General features: G+C 49.9%; 1 long non-coding RNA gene across 1 annotated transcript; it reads left to right on the forward strand.

Moving 5' to 3' along the window:
- Nucleotides 1-148: 148 nt before the first annotated feature.
- On the forward strand, nucleotides 149-7,990 carry LOC115084948. The gene is made up of 3 exons (XR_003854683.1): nucleotides 149-297; nucleotides 7,523-7,608; nucleotides 7,723-7,990. It is a non-coding gene; the product is annotated as an uncharacterized LOC115084948 (long non-coding RNA).
- Nucleotides 7,991-14,535: the final 6,545 nt, after the last annotated feature.

Consider the following 14,535-nt stretch of genomic DNA (forward strand, 5'->3'; position numbering starts at 1 on the left):
ATTGGGCTATTTTTTCTGCCAGTCGCGTTTTTTTGGGCTTGTTGGGCGGGACTTGTGCTCTGATATTACAGTGATTGGCTGCTGCTGCTGCTATGAAGCCTGTCCATAGCAGGCACACCCTATCCCTATATTGCTGCAGTAAGCCAATCAGAGCAGGATTCAAATAGTGAGCTGCAAGCCTTGTTGATGGATACCTCTGGAGCACGTTTTTGTTGGCAGACCTGGAACGGGAAGGCCAGCAGCAGGGCATTGGAGGGCAACAGCAAAGGAATCTTCAGACTGTGCAGCTATAGCCAGGTATCAGGAGGGGAGGAATTAGTATGTTGGGAGGGGGAAATGAGAGTGTGGGGGCCAGGGATGTGCTCGGAGGGAGGTGGGGAGAGGGGAATGAATGAGAATGTGGGGGCCAGGGATGTGCTTGGAGGGAGGTGGGGAGAGGGGAATGAATGAGAATGTGGGGAGAGGGGAATGAATGAGTGTGTGGGGGCCAGGGATGTGCTCGGAGGGGGGTGGGGAGAGGGGAATGAGTGAGTGTGTGGGGGCCAGGGATGTGCTCGGAGGGAGGTGGGGAGAGGGGATTGAGAGTGTGGGGGCCAGGGATGTGCTCGGAGGGGGGTGGGGAGAGGGGAATGAATGAGAATGTGGGGGCCAGGGATGTGCTTGGAGGGAGGTGGGGAGAGGGGAATGAATGAGAGTGTGGGGAGCCAGAGATGTGCTTGGAGGGGGGTGGGGAGAGGGGAATGAGAGTGTGGGGAGCCAGAGATGTGCTTGGAGGGAGGTGGGGAGAGGGGATTGAGAGTGTGGGGGCCAGGGATGTGCTCGGAGGGGGGTGGGGAGAGGGGAATGAATGAGAATGTGGGGAGAGGGGAATGAATGAGTGTGTGGGGGCCAGGGATGTGCTCGGAGGGGGGTGGGGAGAGGGGAATGAGTGAGTGTGTGGGGGCCAGGGATGTGCTCGGAGGGGGGAATGAGTGTGAGGGGCTGGTATCTTTTATTTCCTAGCGTGTAGCAGATGGACTCAGGACCAATGGGTATAGTGTACTCCTGTTAGCAGTTGGAGACTGATCAGATTTCAGTCTGATGTCAGCCCCTCGTACATATACCCCTGCAGGAAGTGCAGCTCCTTAGTATTTTCCGTCTCCAAAGCAGTTAGGGACTATCTGCACGCTCTCTGAGCGTTAGAACCAAAATTCAAGGAAAAACCCAAATTTAAGAAGAAAAGTTTACCTGAAGACTAGCCCCGCTCTCCTGCGGTGAGATTCCCGAGGTGATTTCCGTGGTCCCTCAGAGGTGAGCCTCTGTCCGGTGGCTGAATCTCAGCAGGGACTTAGCCCCCGATTTCGGGCACGGCTGAGAGGCAGCGGGTGTATTCCTCGAGCGCGGCGGTGAAGGTATTTGCCCTCTCCCCCCGCAGCCAGAGACCGCCCGTGACGAAACCGGGAAGCGCTGAAGACAAGGTAAGGTAGAAATCTTCTATGTGAACTGTCTCCGAGGATCAAAGAGGAGCACAGGTCGCCAGCCGGGACCAGTGCCGCCGGGTTGATCCGCCCTAGCAGGGTTAGGGCCCTGGTTGTTCCCGAGGGTCTACCCACGTGGAGACCCTCAGAGGAGGTCGCCATATTGCCCGCATGTTCGCCGTCGCCATCTTGACCCGACTCGTCTCGCCATTCAACTTGAGCGTACAAATTGAGCTAGGCGCACAAGTCCCTTGTGCTCATAAACTTAGGCACACATAATACCTCATGCGCATAAGTTGCGCGCACGGAACAAAGCGCATATCTGCTGCTAGGCGCACATCTCCGTGCATATCTGAGGCGCACTGGAACGCACAAGAGCTCACGCGGCCACAGTCATGGCACCTCCAGAGTCGGGCATAAAAGCGCAAGGCCTCTGCCAAGCATGCCACGTCAGAGCCGCACAGAGCGAGGAGGCCGATGCCCTGTGCGCACAGTTGGAGGAGGCCCTGGGAGATCCAGGCCAGGGCCATTCCCAGCCAGGGCCCAATGCTAGCTCTTCAGGGGGCACCCCGGACCTAGCAGGCCCCAGGGAGTCCACCCCGCACGCAGGGACTCCCAGAGAACCGGCGCCCCTCATCTTAGACCCAGCTTCGATATCCTGGGCTGTTCAAGGGGATTCACGCCTTTGTCAGGATGCAAACTGAACCCCGGGAGGTCCAGCCACAGGCGCCTCCAGAGGACCCTCATGCCCCAGGATCCTCGAGGCCTAGGCACAGGTCCACACCCTCCAGAAGTTCTGCCTACGGGGACACAGACCACTCTGAAGAGGAAATTGAGCCCCTGGAAGAAGGGGAACTCCCCCCGGGGACAGAGCCACACCGAACCATGAGACGCTTCTTCACAAAGGATGAGCTCCCGGACCTAGTATCCCAATGTCTAACGGAACTCGCTATCCCGGTCCAAGGGCCCTCAGGGGAACCTAGAATGAACCCCCTGCTGGAGGGCCTTCGTCAGACGTCTCGCCATTTTCCTCTCTTATAGGCGGCACAACAGCTAATTGACCTAGAGTGGAATGCTCCAGAGTCCTCATTCAAAGGGGGTCGAGCACTGTCATGTATCCCCTGGACCCAGCGACCAAAGAACTCCTGGCGTGCCCTAGGGTGGACGCCATGGTCTGCGCGGTTGCTAAGCGCACTACCATCCCAGTGGAGGGAGGAGCGGCGCTCAAGGACACTCATGACCGGCGCCTAGAAGCCTTGCTAAAGCAGTCATTCGAGGTTGCAGCTGTGTCCCTTCAGATTGCGGCCTGCTGCACCGTGGTGACGCGTGCCTGCCTATCTCAAGCCAGGAACAGCACCCTGGGAGAGGACATGGAATCAACTCTGTCCTTTCTCACCGATGCGGCTTCCGATCTAGTGTGTACAACAGCCAGAGGAGTCTCGTCCACTGTGGCAGCCTGAAGACAGCTCTGGCTCCGAAATTGGTCAGCAGACACCTCTTCCAAGACGAGTCTAACAAAGATGCCCTTCAAAGGATCCCTCCTCTTCGGCAGTGAACTAGAGAAACTGGCCAACAAATGGGGTGACTCCCCATTACCGCGCCTGCCGGAAGACAAGACGAAGAGAAACCAGCGTCCCTTCCTCAGATCCGCCAGAGGCAGAAGCTCACAGCGCTTCAACCCTTTCAAAAGCAACTATCGAGCACCCTGCCCTACGGGCAGGAACCAGTCCTTTCGGAACAAGCACACCAAGAGAGGAACCAGCGCGGGTGCAGGCTCCAGCCGCACCCCACAATGAGAATCAGCTGACCCATCCAAGGGAAGATGCTATAGGGGCAGACTAGCCTTATTCTACCGCAGATGGGTCGAGATAACTACGGACAAATGGGTCCTGGCCATCATCCGGGAGGGGTACTACCTGGACTTCTTTCGAACTCCCCCCAACAAATTTGTGGAATCTCCCTGCCACGACCCCCTCAAGAGGGCGGCAGTGGAAGCTACACTGAACAGGCTTCTGACTCTCGAGGCCATAACCCTGGTGCCTATACGGGAAATGAATACTGGACATTACTCCATTTACTTCATCGTACCCAAGAAAGAGGGCACATTCAGGCCCATCGTGGACCTCAAGTCTGTCAACCGCCACCTAAGGGTTCCCCGCTTCCGCATGGAAAACTTACGATCCGTCATACGGGCAATACAACCAGGAGAGTTCCTCACATCCCTGGATCTGTTGGAGGCCTACTTACACATCCCAATGCATCAGGAACACCAGCGCTTCCTACGCTTCAAGGTCCTGAATCGTCACTATCAGTTCCGGGCACTACCCTTCGGGTTAGCCACAGCACCCCGGACATTCACCAAGGAAATAGTAATAGTGGCGGCAACACTCAGGAAGGAGGGAATCCTCGTTCATCCCTACCTGGACGATTGGCTGATCAGGGCGAAGTCCCCGGAGGAAAGCAACCAAGCAACCAGCAGAGTCATAGCACTACTGGAAAGCCTAGGATGGGTGGTCAACATAAACAAAAGCTCCCTACAGCCCGCACAGTCGCTGGAATACCTAGGAGTCCAATTCGACACCAAGGAAGACAAGGTCAGCCTGACCCCCGCGAGGAGGTCAAAGCTGCGAGGCCGGCTTCAGACCTTGCTGAGTGTTCCTCGTCCCACAGCATGGGATTACCTGCAAGTCCTCGGACTGATGGCGTCCACGCTGGAAGTAGTGCCATGGGCGTGAGCACACATGAGACCTCTACAGCGCTCACTTCTAACGCGGTGGAGTCCACGGTCCCAGAACTACACCATACGCCTTCCACTCCTGGGCAGTGTCCGGACCCAGCTACAGTGGTGGCTGCAGAACAGCCACCTGAGCCGGGGATCAAGCCTATCCTCCCCAACCTGGACCCTGCTCACCACAGATGCCAGCCTACCGATAACTTTGGTTCAGAACTTTGGCTCATTTAGCCAGTCCCAGAATCCTCAGCTGGCTGATTCACACTGACACTGCTGAAATACAGTGAACTTCTGACTCAAGAATGTAGACGATCTGGGAAACTTGTATGCTCTGCAAAGCCTATAATTAAAGGCCAGGTGGGCTTCAATGGCAATATTTACAGATGCCTATCTCAACTGCAGGAGCCAGGTGAAAGAAGATTCCCTAAGGTTACAGCTTTAATTAAAGTTCTGGCACCAGCAACAAAATTCAGGCCTACTGTCTATTCAGAACACAGACCTACTATCTGTTTACACAACACAGAAGATCAAAAGGAGATCAGAAGAAACCAACGGCGGGAGCTTCAGGCACTATTCTATTGAAACCTCACTGGACAAGATCATTTACAGGACAAAAGGAGTATCTGGAAAGGGATGGCAAATGAGCTACACCGGGAAAAACTTGTCAGGGCAGTTCAGAGGATAGGTTGTCATGACCACAGCATGATGTGTCTCTGTAAATGAGTCTTTGGGCAGTCACGTAATTCTAGAAGTTTCGGCAATACTGTATGTTTAACTATAAAAGAAGGGTCACTTCCTGTATTCAATGAGATGCTGGTCGTTTTGAAAGACAAAGGGCACCCAGTATCCAGCATCTCCCAGGAACACTTATAATGCTAAATAAAATTTACTTTATACCGTTCACTGAGTCTAAGTGTTCTTGTGTGCCTGGCCCTAAGTACAGAAAATTATGTACACTACACAGATGGGGAGCACACTGCGAAGAGCTGACTGCCCAAGGGCAGTGGAACGCAGAAGAGGCAGGATGGAACATCAACCACCTAGAAGCGCGGGCAGCCAGATTAGCCTGCCTGTGGTTTGCCCACAGACTTCGAGGCAAAGCGGTCAGAGTGATGAAGGACAACGCCACGACGGTGGCCTACATCAACCGACAGGGCAGAACCAGAAGCCAACAGGTGTCCCTAGAAATAGACCTCCTGATGGCGTGGGCGGAAGCAAATCTCCAGGAGATCTCGGCCGTCCACATTGCCGGGAAAGACAACATCGCGGCAGACTTCCTCAGCAGCGAAAGTCTAAACCCAGGAGAATGGAAACTGTCATCCACAGCCTTCCAAATGATAGTGAATCGGTGGGGGATCCCAAACATGCACCTTCTGGCAAGCAGATCCAATGCTCAAGTACCCAGATACTTCAGCCGCAGATGGGACCCGCAGTCCCAGGGGATCGATGCCCTGGCCTCCGGGGACCCTTCTATACGCCTTCCCGCCATGGCCCTTGCTGGGCGCAATCATTCACAAGATACAGCGACACAGGGGACTAGTTCTCCTGGTGGCCCCGGATTGGCCAAGAAGACCCTGGTACGCAGACATGAGAAGACTGCTGGCAGGGAACCCACTACCCCTGCCGCCGCACAGAGACCTGCTCCAACAAGGCCCGATCCTTCACGAGGACCCGACTCAATTCTCGCTTACGGTCTGGCCATTGACTGAGGAAGAGCAGATACTCGGGGGCAGTAATAGATACTCTCCTCCGAGCACGCAAGTTCTCCACATCTCTAACGTACATAAGGATTTGGAGAGTCTTCAAGGCCTGGTGCGAAGACCACAACGTCAAGCCACGCCCCTCCAGAATTCCCGTGATCCTGGAATTCTTACAGAATGGGCTACAGAAGGGTCTGTCCTTCAATTCCATCAAGGTACAGATAGCAGCATTGTCATGCTATGGCTCCAGGAGTGAGGGCAACAGCATAGCCTCGCACCCGGATGTATCACGCTTCCTGAAAGGGGTCAAACACATTCGCCCACCTCTAAGGTGGATGGTACCTCTGTGGAACCTCAACCTCGTCTTGGAGTTCCTAGCGGGATCCGCCTTCAGACCCCTCCGAGGCCTATCTCTCCGTCTGTTAACCTTAAAGACAGTGTTCTTGCTGGCCGTGTGTTCGGCCCGCCGCATCTCGGAGCTACAAGCACTGTCCTGCCGTGAACCATTCTTCAGATTCACCCCGGGGTCCATCCAACTACGCACAGTTCCCTCCTTCCTCCGCAAAGTGGTCTCACACTTTCACCTCAACCAAACCATCGCACTACCAACGATGGACGGCGTGAAGAACTCTGGAAAAGACCATAGCCTACGTCACCTCGACATCGGCAGACTCCTAGCCAGATATTTGGAAAGGTCGGAACCGGTACGAAAGACAGACCACCTTTTCGTCCTTCACAGCGGAAAGAGGCAAGGGGAAGCGGCCTCGCGGGCAACCATTGCCCGCTGGATCAAGGAAGTCATCAAGGCAGCCTATGTAGAAGCAGGAAAACCACCACCTCTACAAGTCAAGGCCCATTCAACCAGAGCCCAGGCGGTGTCCTGGGCAGAGACTAGAATGCTGTCACCTGCGGACATCTGCAGAGCGGCAATGTGGTCCTCTATCCACACTTTCTCCAGATTCTACCGTCTGGACGTACAGGCTCAGGAGGACACTGCATTTGCAAGGACAATTCTAAGTGGACCACGGGCAGCCTCCCACCCGATTCAGGAGTAGCTTTTATACATCCCATTGGTCCTGAGTCCATCTGCTACACGCTTGGAAATGGAGAAATTACTTACCTGATAATTTCGTTTTCCTTAGTGTAGACAGATAGACTCAGCATCCCACCCTGGGCTGCCCTGAGGCATTGTGCCAATGAGTTACGGGTAAGCCATGTCTTTATTTACCTAAGACGTCCACCCTGCCCGGTGTCTACGCTTTCCGGTTGAGTAAACTGGCGGTCTCCAGCTATAGTCAACCAATCAGTTCAAGTTAATCAAGTTTAAACGTTCTAACAAGTTAGTTAAGTTAACCATAATATGAAGTTAATCAATCAGTCACATATATATCCACAACGCTTTTCAAGGAAGAATACTGAGGAGCTGCACTTCCTGCAGGGGTATGTGTACTAGGGGCTGACGTCATATTGAAATCTGATCCGTCTCCAGCTGCTAACAGGAGTACACTATACCCATTGGTCCTGAGTCCATCTGTCTACACTAAGGAAAACGAAATTATCAGGTAAGTAATTTCTCCAATTTGTTCTACTCCACTTGATTTCATCTATTTTTTTTTCTCCTTTCTTCCCTGTAGCTGATCACCTTTTATAAAAAAAAAAAAAAAAAAACCAAACCCTTATTTTGACAAAAAGAAAGCTTGTCCATACCTGCTGACTACAGGTAAAAAAATGTGACATGGAAACTTGTAATGCTATTTTTCTTATTTTTCTACACCACTTTTGCTTTCCTCCTAATTTTGGTTTTTTTTTTTTCTTTCATTTCTTCTCCCTGTAGAAGATCACCTCTGTAAGAAAGCCAGTCTATACCTACTGTTTCCATCCTTGGCTGCTACGCTACTAAATGGTTTTGATCTACTATGGCTACAGTAAAGAATTGGGCTAAATACAGTAAAACGTACTGCAAAGCATGGGAAGAGGAACGTGAACTAAAAGCATGGATTCAGCCTGTTTTCAGCAATGAGAATAAGGCTACGTGCAAATTTTGTAAGTGTGACATTCATGCACATCATGCAGACCTTCTGCAACATGCTAAAAGAGAAACATGCAAAAAGCTAAGCTCCTTTGTCATCTATGCGACTCAGACATTGGTGTTTCAATTTCACGTGTTTTGGGCTTGTTTTTTTGGAAAAAAGTGCTTGTTTCATGAAAACCTGGCAACCCTACACAGAACTGTAAACACGCAAGCGAGGTTTATGCTTTGAAACAATGTTGGGCTTAAATACAATTGCTTGAGGCTGGCAAGAAATATGTAGCCATAATTTTGTGGATGACCATAGCTGCGCTGCCGGAATGCTGTTGGGGAGGGGCAGCTGACTGATCCCCGAGGTAGTGTTCGAGGTCATAGGGGCGCAGAAGATGCTGCGAGAAGAGCGGACGGGAGCTGCTCTGAGCAGTAGGTTCCAGGTGAACTGTGGTCGATGCAGGCGCGCCCCCTGGAGGATCTAGCTGCGCCTCTGGTGGCTTGTAATTACCATGGGAACGTGATGTCTGCTCGCGGTGTTGAAGCTCTGCCAGTCCAGAAATCAAAGTTGCACAAAACAGCCACGCTGCTGGGTGATGTCACTGCTGGCGCCGGAAGTGGACCAATCAACTGTGCTAGAGCTACCACGAATCTGGAAAACTTCGGAGCATGCTCAGTACTGATGTTGAGCCATAACCACCTAAACATCACTTCACTTAATGTTGATTTTTCTCAGCTTTAGCCTATCTCCTATCTGTATAATATCCACTAGCAGGAGGAGGGCGGAAATGGGTAGCTGTTTTGTGCTTCTATCCATGGGGAACGTCCATCATAGGTATGAATTTTGGTCGGTGGATGTGTACCCAAAACAGCAAAGCTCACCCATACTGGTGATAGTTGATGTAGGAAGTGGAACTGCACCTTCTCAGAAAATTATATAGTGAATACAAAAAAGTTTGAAACAATGTATTTCTTTTATTTTACGAATTTGCAAGTACGCGTGTCACACAGAAGTAGGCACACCTTCACAGTATTGTGCCTTTCAATTTATACATTTTTCAGCTTAAGCCAGCCCCCTCCCTGGCCTACCACCCTTTCCCTCCCTAATAACTCCCTCTGTGTTTTTACAAATTCCCTTTTTTGGTCATTCCCCTCCCTGTTCCCTAGCTTGGTTGTCCAGGTGCTGCTCAGCTAATGCCAACCTCTTTTTTTTTCTTTACCTCCCCCCTTATTACCCAACTGGTTGTACCCTTATCTTCTCTGGGTCCAGTAACCAATTACTGAACCCCTTTGTCCATATAGCATTCCTGCTGGACTCATGCTGTGCTTATCTCCCTGACTCTTTCTACTTGTTCAATCCTGTTCCTGACTCCCCTCCCTCTTTCTCTTGTGTATGTGCAAATGCCCTTGCCCAATAAGATACTGTTTGTGATGCCTTTGTCTAGGTGCAGTTTACTATGCAGGTGTGGGGAGGGATACAGTCTTCTCTCTGCTTGCCTCCTAACTGCTAAAGGAGCAGCATTCCTTTCTTTCTGACAATCCGTTATTTACATGCTCTCTCTCCTGTCTGTACTATATGTGCTATCTTAAGCACATCGTAGTGTCTCCTCTGTTCTTATGCCTTATTGTTATTGTTGGACCAAGAAAGCAGTGAGGAAGGCGATCTATAAAAGCCTTGAGAATTAAACAAAATAAAATAGATGCCAGATGTCCTTAGAAATGCTTTATTTTGATGGAGACGTATTAAAATTGCCCGACTCTGACCAAGTTTCGCCACCTTATGCATGCCTGCCTCAGGGGCTGTATACGTCTCCACGACTTGTCATTGAGTGACGGCTTGAAAGACACGCCCCCGTTATGAATGATGCAGTCAATTGCGTCTATTTTCCCTCTAAATATGAGGATTTGTGCTGGCGTATTCTATATGATATATTGAGCGGATATTGGTGATTCAGCATCGTGTCAAAAGGTGTCTTTTTAATAAGCATGACTGCAATTTGATACTTCAATTTTAAACGTATGCAGCCACTCATAAGGTGGCAAAACTCTGGCCGAGTTTTGCCACCTTATGCCACTCCCCCACCGAACCTAATAGCGCCCGCAACATGCAAATGCATGTTGATGGCCCTATTAGGTATTCCCATGGGAATACCTAATAGGGTCATCTTTTCTGTTAGGAATACCTAATAGGGTGCTTTTCTGTGCACCCTCCGACTTAATATCATGGCGATATTAAGTCAGAGGTCCAGAAAGTTTAAAAAAAGTAAAAAAAAAAATAAAATTTTGAAATAGGCCCGCGGCTCGAAAACTGGATGCTCAATTTTGCCGGCGTCTGGTTTCCGAACCCGTGGCTGTCAGCGGGCTCGAGAACAGACGCCGGCAAAATTGAACGTCGGCTGTCAAACCCACTGACAGCTGCCGCTCCTGTCCGAAAAGAGGCTAGGGACGCGCTAGTGTCCCTAGCGCCTCTTTATCGCTGGGCCTAATTTAAATAAATGTATTTACTGTATCACGCTTGCCCGCTCTCCCACGTTTTTTACAGTATCGGCCCGTAAGTAACCAAAAATTAGAATATAAAAGAATAAAGAAATTAAATTCTATTTCTATATTGTATTACCCTCTGTAAGATCAACATTAGTGAGCCCTTGCTCACATTGATAAGTATGCAGCAGAACTGACCCAAGTTTGCTTTCGAATTCCATTGAGCCATGATACAGTAGTATTTTAAAAAGGTTGACATGGAAGCCTGTATGGCAGTCCTCCACATTTCAAAGGGAGTTATATCATTTAGAAAGGCCATTAAGGTAGCTTTCGCTCATAATGTGTGGGCTGAAATTTTTTAGTTTAAAGATTTTGTCTCTTGTCTACGTGAGAAGGAAATACATCCCACTATTCATCCTGATAGAGTTTGCATTGTAACAGCTTATCCCAATGGAGCCGGGACATACAGGACAAAACTAGGTTGACCTTCAGAAGGATTTAGTACTAGACCAATAGAACAAAAGCAGTCTGCGACAGTCTAAGAAATGTAACTTTGTTCTTGATGAGACTTGTGAAGTTTAAGGAAGAAAATTGTCAATTGAAGTCTCTTGAGATGAAAAACTAATGACACCTTGGGCTGGAAGGCCCGGTTAGTCCTTAGAACAACCCTGTCCAGAAAATATTGAGTATAAGGATGGTATGTTACCAAGGGCTAAAGCTCACTTACTCTTCTAGCTGATAGAACTACTGCTACTATCAAAATTAGCATCTTCCATGTCAAGAATTGCAGAGATGAATCTTGAATAGGCTGAAAAGGAGGCCTTAACAAGCATTTTAGTACTAAGCTGAGGTTCCATTGAGGTGGAGGCTTCTTTAATGGTGGCTTTAATTTATACAGCCGCTTCATAATCCTGGAGATGCGAGAAAGTAATGAGATATATATTTATCATTATAACCATTGTGAAAAGCAGCAATGGCGCTTAAGTGACTCTTCACCGAATTCATTTTGAGATTTTAATTTGAAAGAACCAAGTGCTCCAAAATTAGAATGACTGAAGCCCGATGTGGTATCACAGAATATTTTGAACACCAGAGCTTAAAACTACCCATTTTAGCTTATATACCTTCCAAGTCAACAACTTTCTAGAATCTCAAATTACATCCACCACTTCACTGGAATAAATATTTACGTGGTCCAACTTATTCTCCACGCTTTGAGAATTAATCTTAGGACCTCATTTACTAAGCATTTTTCCCATAGAGACAGAATAGGAGAAAAACCTTAGTGAATCAGGCACTTAGGTTGGGGTGTAACTAGGTTCCCTGATGTTGCATGAGCAGATTTGGTATTTGTGGTAGTTTCTGGTATGAATTGCCAGCTAGTCTTACCAGAGTCATGAACCAGAGTTGACAAGGCCATGTTGGTATGACTAAGAGTACTTCTGCCCTCTTCTGAATTCGTAATAGCATCTTTGTAATTAGAGATATTAGCGGAAAAATACATATAAGGAGTCTTCCACTCGAGAAGGAAAGCATCCATGGAAATCGCCTCTTTGGATGGAATTCTGGAACAATATAGAAGAAGTTTCCTGTTTGTTGAAGACGCAAAAAGATCAACCACAGGTGTCCCCCCATTTCTGGAAAAGGTTCTGTAACACTCTGTCATTTAACTCCATTCCTGTGAGGCCAATTTGCGGCTGAGGTTACCCGCAAATTGATTGGGCTCCCCTGACACATATACGGCTGTAAGTATGATCTGATTTTATTTTTTTTAATGCCATTCTTTCCTAGTGTGTAGCCAGATGGACTCAGGACCAATGGGTATTGAGCTGTCCTGATAGCAGATGGGAGATGGAGTCAGATTTCAAAGCTGACGTTACCCTACATATACCCATGCAGCAAGCTCAGCTCTTCAGTATTTCTCTGTCTCCACAGCAGATGCGGACACTATCCCAAACAAGAATAGTGTAACATTTACAACAAGAAAGGAAGAAGGAAAATTACCTTTAAGAAAAGAACTCCGCTTCTCCTGTGGTGAAACCTAAGGGTCCCTCCCACAGTTGAGATTTTCCTGAGGTGATTCTCGATATCCCTCAGAGGTGAGCCTTGGTCCGTCAGCCGGTTCCCGGCGTGGACTTAGCTCCCAGGGTAGCTGAAAGGCAGCGGGTGCAGATTCGAGCGCGGCAGTGAAGGTATTCCCCACTCCCCCCGCAGCTGGAGACCGCCCTGTACGCGATCGGTAAGCGCTGAGACCAGGTAAGGTAGAAACCTTTACTTTTAAGTCTCCGGTCTCCAAGGCTCGAATAGCCTTATCGATCGTCTTTCCAACAAGGTTTAAAATCGAGTTGAGCAGTCCTGATTTGGCTAGGCCCCGATTAGATGCAAGAGTCCACACACATGGAGACCCTCTGGGGGGGGTCACCATCTTGCCAGCTGGGTCGTCTGCGCCATTTTCCCCCCTCGATCGGCAGTATGTGTGGGGCAGGCCGGAGGGCCGAGGCGCCTAACTTGAGCACACCCATAAAGGCACACACTGAGCTGCACACACACATCGATGCGCACAGAGTCGGAAGCACAAAGTCCATAGAAGTTGAAGCTCTACATGTGCACAAACAATGGCACCGCCATCCAAAAAAGCCAAGGGACACCCACTTTGCCCAGCCTGCCACTTAAGAGCCATGCAACCTGAATTCAAATCCCTCCTATGCCAGCATTGCGAGCAGTCTCAGGGGGAACCAAGGCAAGACCCCCTACAGCCAGGAGAGGGATCCAGAACCACTGAGGAAGGTACTCCGGACCTATGATTTCCAACTCTGTGCCCCCATAGGAAGGCACCTCTGGGGCTTGCACTACAATCTCTCCTTGGATCAACATGGTCCCAGGAACCTTCTCCTGGGTGGAATTTTTTAAGGGGCTGCAAACCTTTGTCCAGGCACAACTAGCCCCTGCGGCACACCTGACTCAACCCCTGCTGGAAGCACAAGCCATTCCCGGCACCTCCTGGGTTCTCGAGACATGCCTCTCCTAACCAAGAGCTTCCCTGATGGGGATCCAGATACCTCAGAGGACAAAACAGACTCCCTGGAAGAAGGAGAAATCCCCCCAGGGATGGAGCCATACCAAACCATGCGCCGATTCTTCCACAAGGACGAGTTACCAGCCCTTGTCTCTGACTCTAAGGACGCTGGGCCTTCCAGGCACGGACCGTATAACGGAACCAAAGAAGAACCCCATTTTGGTGTATCTCCGTAAGGCCTCATGCTACTTTCCTGTGTTTGAGCCCGTCAAGGAACTGATTGACCTGGAATGGAATGCTCCAGAGGCCAGCTTCAAAGAGGGGCGGGCCCTAGAAACCCTATATCTGCTGGAACCTATGGCCAAGGAACTCCTACGCTTCCCTAAAGTGAACTCTATGATCTGCACAGTCTCAAAGCGCATTACGTTTCCCATGGACGGAGGAGCGGCACTGAAGGACACCCAGGACAGACAGCTGGAATCCATCTTTAAGCAGTCCTTTGACGTATCAGCAATGACGCTACAAATTGCTTCCTGCTGCTCATTGGTGGCACGCTCCTGTTTGCTCCTCTCCAGAGACACAACTACGTCTGGAGAAACAGAGTCTGCAGTCTCCTTCCTCACAGATGCCACATCAGATCTCGTGCGCACCTCAGCCAAGGGTGTCGCCGCAGCAGTGGCAGCCAGAAGACAGCTATGGCTCCAGAATTGGTCAGCTGACTCGACATCCAAAGCAAACCTCACAAGAATGCCTTTTAAAGGATCTCTCTTATTCGGAAGCGAAGAGGAGAAGTTAACCAACAAATGGGACAAATCTCCAGTACCCCGACTACCGGAAGAAAGGAACAAAAGAACATTTCAGCGCTCCTCTCCCAGAAGAACTAAGAGTAGAGGATCGCAGTGTTTTAGACCTTACAAGAACACAAAGTTACAAGCACCTTGCCCCTCAGGAAGGTCTCATTCCTTTCGGAACAGACTCATTAAGAGGGTAGCAGGCTCAGGGAAAGACGCCGGCCATACCCCAGAATGAGAAGACGCAGACCCATCCAGAGGAAGAAGACATAGGGGGCAGACTTGCCCTCTTCTACCAAAGATGGGTCGAGATAACATCGGACAAGTGGATCCTAACTA

The sequence above is a fragment of the Rhinatrema bivittatum genome, chromosome 2 (genome assembly GCF_901001135.1).
Source record: "Rhinatrema bivittatum chromosome 2, aRhiBiv1.1, whole genome shotgun sequence".
In the NCBI taxonomy this organism is placed as follows: domain Eukaryota; kingdom Metazoa; phylum Chordata; class Amphibia; order Gymnophiona; family Rhinatrematidae; genus Rhinatrema; species Rhinatrema bivittatum.